The sequence below is a fragment of the Haemaphysalis longicornis genome, unplaced genomic scaffold (genome assembly GCF_048455015.1).
Source record: "Haemaphysalis longicornis isolate Haplotype H1 unplaced genomic scaffold, Haemaphysalis longicornis Haplotype H1 scaffold_1, whole genome shotgun sequence".
NCBI lineage: Eukaryota > Metazoa > Arthropoda > Arachnida > Ixodida > Ixodidae > Haemaphysalis > Haemaphysalis longicornis.
In genome coordinates this window covers 257,794,398-257,809,433 of record NW_027526203.1, presented here as the reverse complement: position 1 = coordinate 257,809,433, position 15,036 = coordinate 257,794,398, and the positions used below count along the sequence as shown (strand labels likewise).

At 49.3% G+C, this 15,036-nt stretch overlaps 1 long non-coding RNA gene and 1 pseudogene across 2 annotated transcripts; one reads left to right on the top strand and one right to left on the bottom strand.

The window, feature by feature from the left end:
- The first annotated feature begins 4,782 nt into the window (after positions 1-4,782).
- On the top strand, positions 4,783-8,153 carry LOC144144746 (uncharacterized). 2 transcript variants are annotated; one of them, XR_013317330.1, is made up of 5 exons: positions 4,953-5,208; positions 7,309-7,435; positions 7,514-7,593; positions 7,649-7,735; positions 7,805-8,153. It is a non-coding gene; the product is annotated as an uncharacterized LOC144144746 (long non-coding RNA). The 2 variants fall into 2 exon arrangements; XR_013317328.1 differs by having other exon boundaries at positions 4,783-5,208; positions 7,514-7,735.
- Positions 8,154-12,361: 4,208 nt separating this feature from the next.
- Positions 12,362-14,581, bottom strand: LOC144144735 (uncharacterized; annotated as a pseudogene).
- Between the last annotated feature and the right edge of the window lie 455 nt (positions 14,582-15,036).

Here is a 15,036-nt window from a genome sequence, read left to right as displayed (position 1 = left end):
GCGACAGAGCTTATCCAGCTCATGGACACGGGGAGCAGCCGGAATGGGATTTGTTAAAGGGTCAATATTTAATATCTTATCAACAAACTGTCCCAGCAAAAGTCAGAAAAGCGCTTGTAGAAACGTGCATACCATTCTACTCTAATAAAAAGAAAGCATGAAAATAAGCATACATATTCCATTTCAAAGTTGAATTTCTGCGAAACACATAACCCATTTTTTAGTAAAAAACTGTAATGAAGTAGAAAATCTTTTGTAAAAACGTAAATTTATTCCGTAATTAATAGCGGCTTGTGCAATATGAGTGCGTGAGTGAAACAACTTTATTGACGATCCGGGGTAAAGGGGGGAAGAGGGGTAGGGGAATTAAAGCGAGACACTAGCGTGCTCGGACGTCCCGGAGCAGCAACCTACTCGTGTCAAACCCGCGGGGGCGCCGCTTTCGGCCGCTGGCGTTCCAGGATGCTAAGCACGTGCTGGACCACGTCTCTTTGGTTGCCTAGCTCTCGGCTGATGATCTTGCTGCTGATGGCAGTTGGCATTGCTTCTTCTTGGTTACCCGGCGGTGGCGCACAGTCCCAGAGGAGGTGTCTCTGGGTGGCTCGCGCCTTCTTGCAGTGTTGGCATATATCCGTGGTGAACGTGCTTTGCCCAGACGGGGGTCCATATGGCTTGTACTTGCAACTGCCGTAGTGTGGTTGCTTCGCGCCGCGTTGTAGGTCTCGGTGAGGCGGTAGGTAGGGGCGTCTGCTCATGTGTGTGTGTGTGTGTGTGTGTGTGTGGAGGCGAGAAACGGAAATGCCCGTGTGTTCGGGATTTCGGTGCACGTTAATTAGATCCCCAGGTGGTCAAAATTAATCCGGAGCCCTCTACTGCGGCGCGCCTCATCGCCTGTGTAGCGTCGGCGCGTGAAACCTCATAATCAGTCAAATCAGATATTTTAGGGCGATTTTAACACATCATTAAACTTAAAGAGCAAAACACAGCTGCTGAGCACCGATAAAGCCGCGCAGCTTTCACCCTCAACTGTGCGTTGTCACGTGTGGCCAACTATCGGGCTATTTTCGTGAGTCTTTTACAAATGCCACTCGGGTGCATTTTTGTCCATGTGCATGCCGCATATATCCAGGAAACTGACCGCACAGCGCCTGCTAATTAACCCAACGCGCGCGTGAAACGGACGGCGCAGCATTTCGACGTCGTGAGGCACGAATGAGAACTTGGGTTTCATTGCCGTGTGTTATTTCGCAATCATTATTTGCTGAATAAATAAATAAACTGGAATTTCAACAAGAAAATAGCTTTTTATGCCATCGTCAAATGGTATCTACTCCGACTTGGCTTCCTTTACGTTCCGTAGCCGCTCACTTCACCATGACATCATACCGAAATTTAACGCGGCCTCTTTACAATGGAGATGTGTTCTTTTGGGAAACGTGTACCATATGGAAAGACAAAGTGGTCGGGTATACGCCGTGGTTTTCATTCGACGTGTTGGCCGTATCTTTAAAGGGACACTGAAGTGAATTTGTCAAGCTCCCGTTTTTGCTTGCACTGTGTAGACTGGCTCAAATTAACACACTATTCATTGTTTATCCGGTTGACAAATCGGTAATTATTTTACAAAGCGCGAAAGAAGAAAAACTACTATGCGCGGTTTGCGGCGGCCGCACCAACTAAAGGCTGTGACGTCAGGAGGGGGGGCACCGTGATTGGACGATGCCCAAGGTTAGCAATCAAAAGTTTCGGTTTCGGTTTCGGTTCTGTAAAACAACATGCTTGACATCTGATGGCGTTGTTGGATGAGCATTCTCGATTTCTCAATTATCGCCGTACCGCGCTTCTGCCAAGTTGTCGGCTGTCAAACAAACCTCCCAGGTCGGCTTGGAATCGTAGAAATCACTAGACGAGGCCTACGCAGTGGATGAACGCCCTCCGCGTCACCGCAGACTCTCAAATGCCATGCGCTTTTCCCGCATATTCGGGGCTTGCCTTACTCATGTCTGTTCGTAAAAAGCTAGTTCACACCAGGCCAAGGGTGCGCTGATTCAGGCCTGGGCCCACTGCCCGCAAGCAGTCGGTGCTTGTGGCAACAGCACGCCAACGAGAACTCGCTGGCGCGTCATTGTCAGTATGCGCGCGTTCTGCGATCTCGCTCGTGGAGCAGTGAACGTTACGGCCCAAAAATGGTGAACTCAGTTCAGAAAACATCGGCCGCACACGAAAAAATCAACTTATACACCCTCGGGGATTCGAACCTGCGACTTTCGAAACAAATTCCAGCGGCTCAGACCGCTAGGCCACGAGCCGGCGCTGGCCGGTTTGGATATATAAGGTTTATAATGTATGACCAGTTTACACTTTTATTTATTTCAAGCATTTTAAGTACTTTATGTGACTATTTGTTGTATATCACTCCTGCAGTAAGTGTCCCCCAAACTTCCACAATATCTCACGTCTAGCAATTGCATTTCTTTGACGGAAAAGCGTTCGCAGATGTGCGGTCGTGCTGCTGACCGCTGTGCTTGTTTACCCAGCGCAAAAAGTGCTTCCTGCTCCCTAGTTTTGCGCTGTACGGTAAAAGTTCCAGGTGATTTTATTTTCTTAGTACCTATATTGACTTCGCTGACTCTTCTCCCGCCTTCAATTGCCCTTAGAATTTCCTACTAGCGTAAAGTCAGCGAAGCGTCGCATGTGCTCTTGTGTGGAGCGACCCGGACTCTGAGTTTGACACAGTGTACAAACTAACAAAGTAAGGAAAGGCACATTCTGTCATTCACAAAGGTGTTGTGGCCAGTGGCGTAAATCCAGAAAAATCACAAGGGGGGACACACATCTTGCCAAGGCGGCCATTTTGTTTTGTGCTTTATTTTCATTTATATACAAATTACTATCGTGATTTGAATTAAAATAAGAAAAACGAGCATGCTAACGAGCCCGGTAACCGCAAGCAATTTCAAAACAAATTGGCGGAAATCATTTTAATTTATTTCGGCGAACCACAGCGGAAACAGGTTTTACCTGCTTTCAGTGATTCCGCTTGCACCTTGTGCACGTCGCCGATTGTGGAAAACGAACCTTCTTTTTATTTAGCGGGAACGGGATGGTTATTTCAGCTCGTGCAGTACTTATTAGTGACAAAAACAACAGTTGTTTTAGCTTTCAAAGGTAAATGAAAGATGAATCTCAAGGGGGGGACACTTGCAAGGGGTGTCCCCCCCAGCCCGAACACAAGGGGGGTCAGGACCCCCCTGACCCCCCCATGATTTACGCCACTGGTTGTGGCTTAGTTTCAATTGAGCGAGCGAATAGCGACGACCCGTCGGCGGCCGGCGGACGAAACGCTGGGCCGACTGACTCGATCGGTAGGTCGGCTGGTCGGCGAACCGTGCAGTAGCGCAGCCATTTTCCAGCTCATCTCCTGCTGACGTCACACGAAAACGCCACAGAAAATGGGCGAGCGTAAAGAGAGGAGGACAGCATTTTCGAATTGATTTTTCTACTAAATAAATTCGCGTAAACGCGGGCAGAGTGGTCGAAACAATGCCTACGGACTCCGAACTACAATTTGCGCTAGTAATCCCGCAATGTTTACAAATCACTTCAGTGTCCCTTTAAGAAGTTCGCGCACATTTCTTTCATAACTGCCTGAAAACAGCATCCAGAAATGACTTCCCAACTTTCCGTTCCTATTTTTAAAACATTGCGCGCCTTCCTTTGGTAGTAAACGGTTGCATTATAAAAGGGTAATCGTGCATCGACAAGGAAAATTTCCAGTTCCATTTTGTTAAGTTTTCACAAGCGACTCGCACTGTTAACTTTCTCTCTTAAAGGAGTACTGACACCAAATTTTTGCTTCATGTTTTTATTCGTTAGGTATAATAGGTGTAATATTTGGTAAATGTTGCCGTGAATGGGTATTCTAGCGATTGCGCGATTACAATGGCGACCTTCGGAAGCCTATTTATGGCCCCTTTAAAGCATGCATGACCGGGTTGTTTTATGTTGCCGCCTGTATATCCTTAAACAAAAATAATCTAGATAGAAGGCTCAAACATTGCCTTGTTGCTGGATCCTCATAATTGCTCGAAAAAATTAATTTGCTGCAGAAATTTTATATGCAAGCTATATAAATTTCTGTGCATCATATGGGTGTGCGAGCCGTATACATGTCGCCAGCTAATTACAATCGTGTGTTTTCCCTTCATATATACATTGCCGCAGTAATTACGGTTGATTTATGAAATGGATTCAAGCCCAAAGTTCATGTACTTTAAATTGCCCCCTTCTTGTGACATTTAGTCACTGTTATAGCCCCTCTGATCAGCGAACGTTCCAACTAGTCCACACCTTGCACCTTTGTTTGAAATAGACAACATGAAGTGGGCTGTTTTATATTTCAACTTCCCCATAGACATTCCACCTACCTCGAGCGCCAAAGTCAGAGCACCATGATATTGTAACATATATGAAACAATAAAACAAAACAAAGACCTAACCCTGGTGTGACACCCATTTTCCAGGAGATACTGCCTGTACGAAAGCTCATTGGCCTATTTCAAGGATCTTTTCTCATTATACAAACGAACCTTCCAAGTAACCTGAAAATTTTTGCTTTTGTTCCTTCCAATAGCATTGTACACACTATCTTCAGATTTTTCCTGGTGTAATTTTTATTCGTAAGAGGTTCCAATGCATCGAACACCTGTCGCGTTCTGCTTGGCGCGAAACGAAATACAGGGCGCCAGGCGTTCTCGGAAAAAGGCGGGGTGCTGGGAATCAGGCACGCTGTCTCGCGCATTCCTTTCTTCCTGCATGCCTTATTTTTTGTTTTCGTCGACGCTCCGTCCCTTCTGTGTGTCGCGAAGGAAGTTTCAGCAGCTGAGCGCGAAGTTGGGGATGGCCGAAAAAAAAAAAGACCAAAAGAAAAGGCTTTCGTCCTTGGCCAGCGTCCTACCCTCCTCTCACACGCGCACACGTGCGCGCCCCTCGCAGAGGGGTCCTCCCCTCCTGCTCCTTTGCGCCTGGCAGCCGGCGATGGGTTGGGAAGAGTGGACGAAATGCGCGCGCTTTTTTCAGAAAGGAGCAGCCATCCTGACAATCAAACGGAATGGAGAAGGAACCATGTCATACGAAATATTGTTGTGTGGCCGCATGTTACGGCGAATATTTGCGGGCCGGAAAGTTCATAGCAACCGACCAGTGAAGGTAAGCGCTCGATTTTCTGAGCTCGCCTCGTTCTTTCGAATGCAGTTTACTTCGTAAAAGAGCGGGAACAAGATTGCCCTCCCGTTTCTAACTTCTAATCATATCCTTGCTTTTGTGAATGAGTACGGTTGTAAAAGGGGAACACGTATTCCCTTAAATTTTATGGAAAGAGTATAATGAGAAATCAGGTGGGCGCTCAGTAGTAGATTTTTTGTTATGATGCTGAAATCGAGTGTATATATGTTCTGCAAGAACCTTGATATGTACGATTGGCTTTTAATTTACTTCTCGCCGCAGCTGCTAACGAACGCGAAAAATACAACTAATAAATATAACTTTGTTATGTTTAATTTCACGCGAGTTTCGGCGGCATGCTGTAACAGAACACAATTTAGCGTTGCAGTTAAGCCATATGTTATCAGCTGCTTATGCGAACCATCTTACGATGTAAAACAACGCCTGACGTCTTTGTAGTATTCCCATATTTTCCATGTGAAAGGCTGGTCTACGTCGGATGCTTATAACAATAAAGAAAATAAATGACAAATAAAAATAAATAAACAAAATGATCAAAAATAAATAAAAATAAGAAAATAAAACAGCTCAAGCCAGTTTTTAGCTCATTTTTCGAGAGCAAAAGGTAAAATTAGGCAACCAAGAAAATACACGGTTGTAATTTCATCTAGTTGTACATGTAATGTTTCCCTTCTTTACAATTGCTTGTTTACTAATTTTTGTTCGTTGCGTTTTTATGTTTATGGGCATTGAGGTAATTATAGTCCTCTTTCAATGATTGCCGACGTACCACGTCGTCATCAGTTGGTCGGCTTCTCTTGTTAAAGGGACCCTGCAACACTTACCATCGACTACTCGGAATGTATTTTGAGGTAAAGTCTATTGTCGCAGCAATCTCCCCCCGCAAGAATTACGAAAATCCGTTCACTTTCACCGAAACTACGCGCGATGAAAAATCGCGCATAAATGTTCCCTCTCAACTCAACCGCGAACAACGCGACTAGAGTTCCTGTATATAGCTCCCGCAGGGAGCTAAGAGTTGCGCGACCGACCGCCATCTTTGTTATCCGTATTGCTGCGGGAAAGCCGCCCGTCGCGAGTGAAGGAGCCTCGCCGCCACGCTTCCGACGGCGGCCGACGCGCGGTGGGGGCGCTTCGGCCGGCGGCGCCTTACGGCGGCTACAGTGGCTAGAAGCGCCCGCGTCGGCGGCTGCGGCGCAGCCGTAGTGGGGGCTTCTCTGCGCGGCATGGATAACCGGAGTGTCGCAATCACGGCGGCGCGTGGAAAAGGGTCGCGCAACTCTTAGCTCCCTGCGGGAGCTATATACAGGAACTCTAAACGCGACGAAAGCTGCGCGCTCTCTACCGGAGAGGGGGGCGGCGCGCGGCGTTCTGTTCGGCGGCCTTCGATATGTCGCAGGCCGGGGAATTTTGTCCTTTTCCCTGCAACGTGGACGGGTCTATTTCCGGTCTGGTGCCACAAAAAAGCAGGCATGGCGGCCTGCTCGCAAGCAAGCGCTCGGGCTGGTAGGGCGTTTTTGAAGCAATAAACGTTTGTTGTCGAGTGGGCTTGTTGAAAATGGAATATTTAGTTCGTCACTCAAAGTCCGCGCGCACTCAAAACAAAAGAAACACCAAAAGCATGCGGACAGGTTCAGACATAGAAGAGGTTGATCGGTGGCGGATCGTCACAGGAAATGCCAGAATTTAGCCGCGAAGTAGACCAGCGACAGCCAATAGGACAGCCAGGACAGCCATGGCCCGATTGACGTCGCAAAGGCCATGCCAGGGGTGCATAATGAGGAGAATTGAAGAGAGCGCGGTTGGTTTTTCCGCGTCTTTCACGGCGATTTGCGCGCTTACCGCTTCACGTGCACGTGTAATATTTGGCTCGGGTGTTCCTGGCAGTGTAATCTAAACGTCGAGCAGGTTTACTTGCACTGCACGAAGAGTGTTGCAGGGTCCCTATAATTGAAAATTCTCTGGCAGGCTGTCTGAAGACTTCACTTAATTACTCAATGGCCTGGAAAGAAAGCTGTAAGGTATTTTATATAATTCAGTATTTTGTCTTTTTCTGTTTTCCAGGGATGCTTGAGAAACCAACTCAAGCGATGTGCGTCATAAAGTTGGCACGGGCATTAGAAAAAGTTAAACAAGCAAGACAAAGTGAAAAGTGAAGAGGCCTGTTTTGCTATAATATTCCTTCCTAAAGGTAAGGTTTTCTCTATTAGCTAAAATTTGCTTCACTTCAGTTTTCTGAACCACATCTATACACTCTGTTTTGTTTCAGAAATACCTTATGATTTAACAGCACCACAACATTGACACACAAATAAGCTCATCTGGCAGCAAGCGTCATCCAAACTGCAGGTGAGCTTCTGAGCACCCTGTGTGTTAGAGCAATGCCCTTTTGTTTGTTTTCCAGGAATGGCAGTCAAACCTCATTTGAAGTGCCAGTACAAGAAAATTGATGATGCCATATTGTATGCCAAAAGTCCTGGTGTTCTGAGAGGTGAGACATTGTCTATGCTGTAAATACTTTGCAACTTCTCCTAAACTACAGCTTTTTTTCATTTCGCAGAAGCGTGGCAGTAACAACCCCATGTTACTGGGTTCATGGCCGTCAAGTATGTCATCAAACTGACTTGTCAAGGCAGAAGAACAAGCAAGCCCAGGAGGAGAAAAACGAAGACAACGGCTGAAACAGCGTACTTGCGAAATTCAATTGCTTTAACACAATACGTATTCGGATCGATTGTTGATGGTAAAATAAAACGCACATGTTCTTTCATCTTAAAGAGTGTCAGTGTTGTTATTTACGCTAGCTGGCATGTTCCTTGCTTTAAAATTCCGCCATTTCTTAGTTTGTTATTTTGCCGGACTGCCTTAATTGTGTGTGTTGGTCAGTGTAGGGATCAAATGTATGAACATGCAGTCTAAAATGCCAGTTTATACCTTTCAGGAGTTTACGCTGACGAGGTTTGAAGTGCTCGCTTATCGTGCAGTCAACAATCGTCTATCTAGGAAAAAGTTAACTTATAATATTTTCATCTAGTTATTGTTGCATGTATATTAGATACATGTAACTGTAAGTTACCTGTACATTGCTGCAATATTATCGCTTCGTAAGAGAAACATTGCTTGAACGTCATATCAACAGTGCGCGGATGCGGCCCTCGTGGGGAAAAAAACGTATCTGTAAAGTCGCGGTAACGTTGTAGGAAGGATCGCTTGAACATGATAGCGACGTTTTCTAAATGTTACCCGCACGTTGGAAAAATATAGCTGGAAAGGTACCGCAAAATTGTAGGAATGTTATTGCAACTTCATAAAAACATTGCTTGAACGTTGCAGCAACGTTCTTTGTATGCTAACTGCATGTTAAAAGTGTGGATCTAAAGTTGCTGCAAGATTGTAGCAATGTTATCACAACGTCCGAATGGTACAGGGATATGCTTAAATGTGGTATGCACGTTGCGAAAATGTAGCTGAAAAATAAAATGGCTGCAATGTCATCAGAAAACGTCTCATAACGTTGTTCAAATGTGTCCCGCACGTGGCTGAAAGGTTGCTCCAAGAGTGTAGCAACGTTGACGAACGTCAGAAACAACGTTATCCAAACATCAAAACAACACCCTTAAAAAGTTGCCCCCATGTTGGAGCAATGATAATATCATGTTGACGCAATGTTTCTGGGAAACATTGCACTAACGTTAAAAAAAGCGGACATTAGCCACGTTTTGGCAACGTTAAGGGGAAACGTTGTGGAAATGTTCGGGCAACATTCTGTGCTACCAGGGTTCTGTACCACTGCAGAACGTCGCCGTAGGTTGTGATGGAATACTCTTCGTCTTCGGCATCGGGTCGTTGCGGCTCCGAGGAATGCTTTGACGGAGACCCGCGGCTAGTTAGCGCGTGTGCCTCCGTATCTGCCTCCTCGTTGCGGTTCGGGCCCGCGTCCAGCTCCCCGGCGTGCGCAGGGAACCACTTGACGGTAACGTTGGTTTCCGGTCTTGCTAGCGTTGAGCATACTCTTGCAGTGGTTCCATGGACGTTGTTTGTAGCAAAGTTGACTATTGCTGGCTTCGAGTCGCTGAGGACCGTGCGGCAATCCGGGATCGCTAGTGCCAGTGCGATTGCAAACTCCTCGGCTTGCGTGGACGACTTGCACCGTATGCTTCCCGACGTTGTGAGTACTCCGGTGTCTGCTGCGATGACTGCTGCTGCGTACGTGTTTGGCCGGTGGGGATACTTCGCTACGTCCACGTAGTACGCGTGCGGATCGTTGGCGTGACCCTTTGTGAGGGCCGTGGCTCTCGCCTTTCTCCTTTCTTGGTGTACTTGCGGATGCATGTGCTTCGGTAAGGGTGGGACCCTCAGTCTTTGGAGAACGTCCCGGGGTAGCTGCTTTGCTACCTCCGGGGTCGTCGCTGGCGCGTTGATTCCGATGCGTTGTAGTATCGTTCTTCCCGTCCTGGTCTGGGACGGGCAGTGATACTGCGCCGTTCGCTGGGCTTCTGCGATTTCTTCCAGCGTGTTGTGAACGCCCAACGCGAGCATGCGTTCCGTGTTGGTGTGGGGGTATAGGCCCAGGGCCGTCTTGTACGCCTTTCTGATCATCGCGTAAATCTTGATCTTCTCCTCCGCTTTCCAATTGTGGAACGACGCTACGTAAGAGATGTGCTGACTGCAAACGACTGAGTGAGTCGTAGTAGACTGTCTTCTATCATGCCCTGGTACCGCGTGGCCACCTTCTTGAGTAGGCGGGTGGCCAGCGAGAGCTTTGCGTGGAGCTTCTGTACCGTCACGTTGTTGCGGTTCAGGTCCTGGAGGTGCAGCCCCAAAACTCTGAGCGTCTGCACGTGCGGTATCGGCGTTCCGTCTTGGGTTACCACGTTGATGTGCTGCGTTGTCGGGCGTCGCGCACTTTGCGGTGAGATCACTAGCAGTTCCGACTTGGTTGGTGAACATTTGAGTCCGGTGGGTCGTAGGTGTTCTACGGCGACGACGGCTTCTTGGAGGGCTGCCTCGATCTGGCTGTCGCTTCCTCCCGTTGACCACAGCGTGATGTCGTCCGCGTAGATCGTGTACTTGATGTTTCTAACGCGTTCCAATCGTCGTGCAACGCCTATCATGACGAGGTTGAACAACAGAGGGGAGATCACCGAGCCCTGCGGGGTTCCCGTGCTCCCCAGCTGCTTGAGCGGTAGTTGTAGTTCTCCTGCCACAAGCCGCGTGGTGCGGTCGGTCAGGAAATCTTTGATGTAAGCGAACGTCCTCTCCCCCATGTTGAGGTGGGACACCTGCCGAAGGACGGCCGAGTGGTGTACGTTGTCGAATGCTCCCTGGAGATCCAGTCCGAGCACCGCTCTGTTATCCAACGTGGGAAACTGTCTGTCCACGATTTCGTTCTTGAGTAACAGCATGGCGTCCTGGGTACACAGTTTGGTCCGGAACCCCAGCATTGTATCTGGATATATGTTAGAGTCTTCCAAATAACGTTGCCATCTGTTAAGTAGGACATGTTCTAGCACCTTGCCCACGCACGACGTTAGAGAGATGGGTCTCAGGTTGTCTATGCTGGGTGGTTTGCCCGGTTTGGGGATCAGGACCGTTTTCGCGGTCTTCCATTGTTGCGGTAGCTTGCCCGTCCGCCAGCACTGGTTGTAGTACTTGGTGAGGGCTTCGATTGCCGTGTCGTGCAAGTTCCTCAATGCCTTGTTGTTAACGTGGTCCGGTCCAGACGCCGATTTACAGTTAATTGTTTGTAGAACCGCTCGCACTTCCCATTCTTCGATGTCGGCATCCAGTCTCTCGTTGGTTGCATCTTCGTAGCTGGGGAGTGGGTCCGTTGGCGTTACGGGGAGATACCTGGCGTCCAGGCGTCGTTGCACCTCGGCCTCTCCCATTTCTTTGACGGCTTTGTGAATGGTATTGTTCAGCGTGTAATGCTGAGCTCCCTTGGTTGTCTGATCGTTGAGCAAGTGGCGTAGCAGGCGCCACGTCTTGCTTTTGTGTAGTTGACCGTCGGCTTCTTGACACACCACGTGCCACTGCTGTCTGCAGAGGACTGCGCTGTGATGCTCGATGTCTCTGTTGAGTTGTGCTATACGTTTGCGTAGCTTTCTGTTGTGGCGTTGACGTTTCCAGCGCCGTTTCAGCGAGTTGCGGGCTTCCATGAGGTGGGCTAGTCTGCTGTCCAGCATCGTAGCCTCCGGCTCCGCTTCTACCGTCTGAGTGGCGTGTTTGGTCGTGGCGTTTAACATGTTGGTCCATGCTTCTATGTCTTCGATGGTTTCCGTAACGTTGTCTTCTAATTTCTTTCTGTACTCGTGCCAGTCGACGATTTGCTGTTGCTGTGGTCTTTGCGTGCTCTCTGCGATGGGTATTGTCATTTCGAGTATGCAGTGACCACTTCCCAACGTCTCCCCGGTGTTCCGCCACGTGACGCCACGCAGTGCCGAGGCCGTGCTTTTGAAGGCGAGGTCCGGGTTTGTGTCTCGCTGCGACGACGTTCCGTTTCTCGTTGTTGCATTGGGATCGTTTAGCAGTAGGTAACCTGCGTCCATTGTTTCGTCATAGAGGCTGTGGCCCTTCGCCGTCGTGTATGGATACCCCCATGCCGTATGTTGAGCGTTGAAGTCGCCGCCCAGTAGGGTTACGTTGGAGCCCGCGAGCTGTAGCGCTTTGTGCACAAGAGTGCGGAACTTTTGCTGGAAGTGCTTCGGATTGCTGTACACGTTGATTATAAAAGTGCTTTCACGGCGCTTGCGCTTCCCGGTGGCGATTTCGACCGTGGTGTGCTCGATGGCACCGTTGGGTAGCAGCTCGTGATCTATTGAGGTTAGATTCTTCTTTACCAAGGTGCAGACCCCCTGCCCTGCTCCTTTCCCAACTGTTCGTGCGCTGGGGGGCTTCGCAAAGGATCTGTACACCAGTAACGTCGGTGGGGTTTCACTGTGCGTTTCTTGTAGTATTATAACGTCGGGTCTCTTGGTGCTTTGCTGTATGTACTGTTGTAACGATGCTTTTCTCCCCTGTATGCCGTTGGGATTCCATTGCCATATGAGGAGATGATGCTGTTGTGTCCGTGCTCTGTTCCTGTGGGTAGCGGTGCCTGTTGCCGTTGTCCCGTCCATTATTGCGGTTGGGTGAAGACCTGTTGTGGGATTAGTCCTGACGCCGTAAGCGCGTGTATTAGTGCATCCAACGTGGTCTGTATTCCTTGTATGGTAGATTGCATGCCATGTACGGTTGTCACCAACGTGTCGAGGCGTGCGTTGGTAGCATCGGGGCGATCGTTAGTAGCCTTGATGGCTTGGCTCAGGGTGTCGTAGTTGGCTTTCATAGTCTGTTCTAGTCGATCTTGACGTTCTTCTAGGCTGTCCAGCCTAGCGTTGACTCTTCGTTCACGTGCGTATTCGAGCGCTCGCTTCTTAAGTGCCGGTTCGCTTGTCCTAGCAACGTCGATCGTTTCGGGTTCTGCGCTGTTAGCTTCCGTAGTAACTGGGGCTTGTACCTCCATGGCTGAGTTTGCGTTGTTTTCCGTTGGCGTTGGGGGTCTTGGTTGAATCTGCGGCGGCGACGGCAGCGGTGGCGAAGTCGCCTGTTGCTGCTGCTGCTGCGCGTTGATGAGTTGGTTCAACTTGGCGTTCATCTCTTGCATTTGAACTCTCTGTTCGGCGATGCATCACTTGAGCTGGTCGTTTTCGTTGCGTAGTGACTGCACGGTGTTGTCCTTCGCTTGAGCTACTTGGTTGAGCGTATTGCGGTTCGCCGCTTGCGGGTTGATTGCCTGGGCCCAACTTATCACGTTGCCCGGTCGCTGCTGGTTGCGGTTGTAATTCATGTTCTCGCTCAGCGCTTGCCGTCGGTGCTTCTGCCGCGGCTCGCCGAGCGTCCCCTGCTTTTGTCCCGCTAACTCGAGCGGCTGCGTCTTCTCTTTGATAGATGTGCTTCGTTTTGTTGTTGCTGTTGTTGCGGTGGCAGCTGCGGGAAGTCTTGCGACGAAAACGTTGACCCCGCGTTTCTGCGCGCCCATCTGCGCTGAGTAACTACGAAGGGCACCTTGTACTTGTTCGTACAGCCTTCCGCGCCCGTGGCGTGGGCTCCGTTGCACAGCTTGCAACGTGGCTTGCACCGCGCCTCGTGGTCTGCCGCCGGGTTAGGCGCGCCACACGCAAAGCAAATCTTGGTTTCCGGTGTGGGGCATACGTCGGCTCGATGGCCGATTTTGCCGCATGTCCTGCACACGTTGTGGTGTTGTCTGTATAATCCACACTTTACTATAATGGAGCCGTACTTGATGTAGTTGGGAACCTTTGTTCCTGCGAACAAAATGACGATCGAGGTAGTGTTTCCAATCCTGTGCGCCTCGAGGGCCTGCGGGTTTGCTTGGTTAACGATATTCTCGTACAGATCTTCGGCAGTGTTCTCTACTGCGATGCCACGGATCACTCCTTTCACTGTGCCGTGATGCGCGGTGCAGTAGGCATGCGTTTCGTAGTTACGGCCCCCAATGTACAGGGAGCGTACGCTTGCGTAGTAACGTGCTCGTTCTTCATCGGGCGTGCTGATCACGATGATGTTCTGGCTGGGGTTAGTACAGATCGTATCTGCTTTCGCTGCGGTCTTGGGAACGTTGGCTGCCGTTATGACTGCGGACATTACGATGTCGGCTTCGAGTCTCGCTAGGCATAGCCCTCCTCTCGGTCGTATTACAATCTTCTGCTCTTCCTGCGGCAAATTCAGCGGCATGCGGGACGCTTTGGTGATTCTCGCTATCATGCGTTTTGCTTGAGCTTCGCTGAATTGCGAAGTTGGCTTGCTGCTTTGGGTAACTTCGTTAAGCTGGGGCTTATTAAGTCGTTGGCTTACTTGTTCTCCGGAGATTTTCCATCCCACGATGTCGTTTGGGTGTAAGTAGTTGCCTCGCACCGCGACGGCGATGCGGCCGGTGCTGCGCAGCACCTCTTGGTCGTTGATCGTGTCGGTGGTCGTAGTGTCGTTGCCGCCAGCACAAAAGTCCATGTCTTCCGTAGCAAGGGCCATGAAACGGTTGTGGGAAACGGCGTTGAGCTGCGATGAGGCCGAGGCCATCTTCGGCGATGAGGAGACGAGCGTCGAGGCGTCGAGCGGGGCTGGACGGCCGGCGCAGCTGCGCGCCGCGGCCGTACTCGTGCTAAGCCTAGGCGTGGTCCGCTAGGCCTAGCGTCGCACAAGTGAAGAAAACATCGAACATTGACGAAACGCCCGGTTGACCGGGCCAAAAATGGTATCAATCGAGTCCAGGGATGTTCACGGACACTGTAGTGATGATTTCCAATCGGTTGGAAGCAATTAAGGCGGCACAATTAGCGAAAACTGCGGAGTCCATGCGGAGCACGTCTGCTCAGCTCCGCGACTGGAGCGCCCTCCATATGAACGGGTTTACTGCTCTCTCTCTTATAAAAGTGGATATTGCCTGAAAAAATGTAACTGTATTACCTGTTTAAAAGTGAACGACCTATGCATAAATCAAAATATGAATGATTGTTTATTCGACAGTTGTAAAACATTTCTGTGAAAGTTTGGCATCCATCTCATTTTCTATCTAGGCGCCACCGTTTCTAAAAGATTTAGCTCCCCGCAGGATATTAGCATTTGAATTAAAAACCATTTAACTTGTTTGTCGTGCTCAGTCGGCATATACGTACATGACTGTTTGTATCGAAACGCTGCCTTAGGAGAAGTTAAATTTGTGTTGCTTGACGAAATCACAAATTGCCAGGAGATTGGTGCCGTTACTGCATGGTACATTGCACTAGCGCAAGG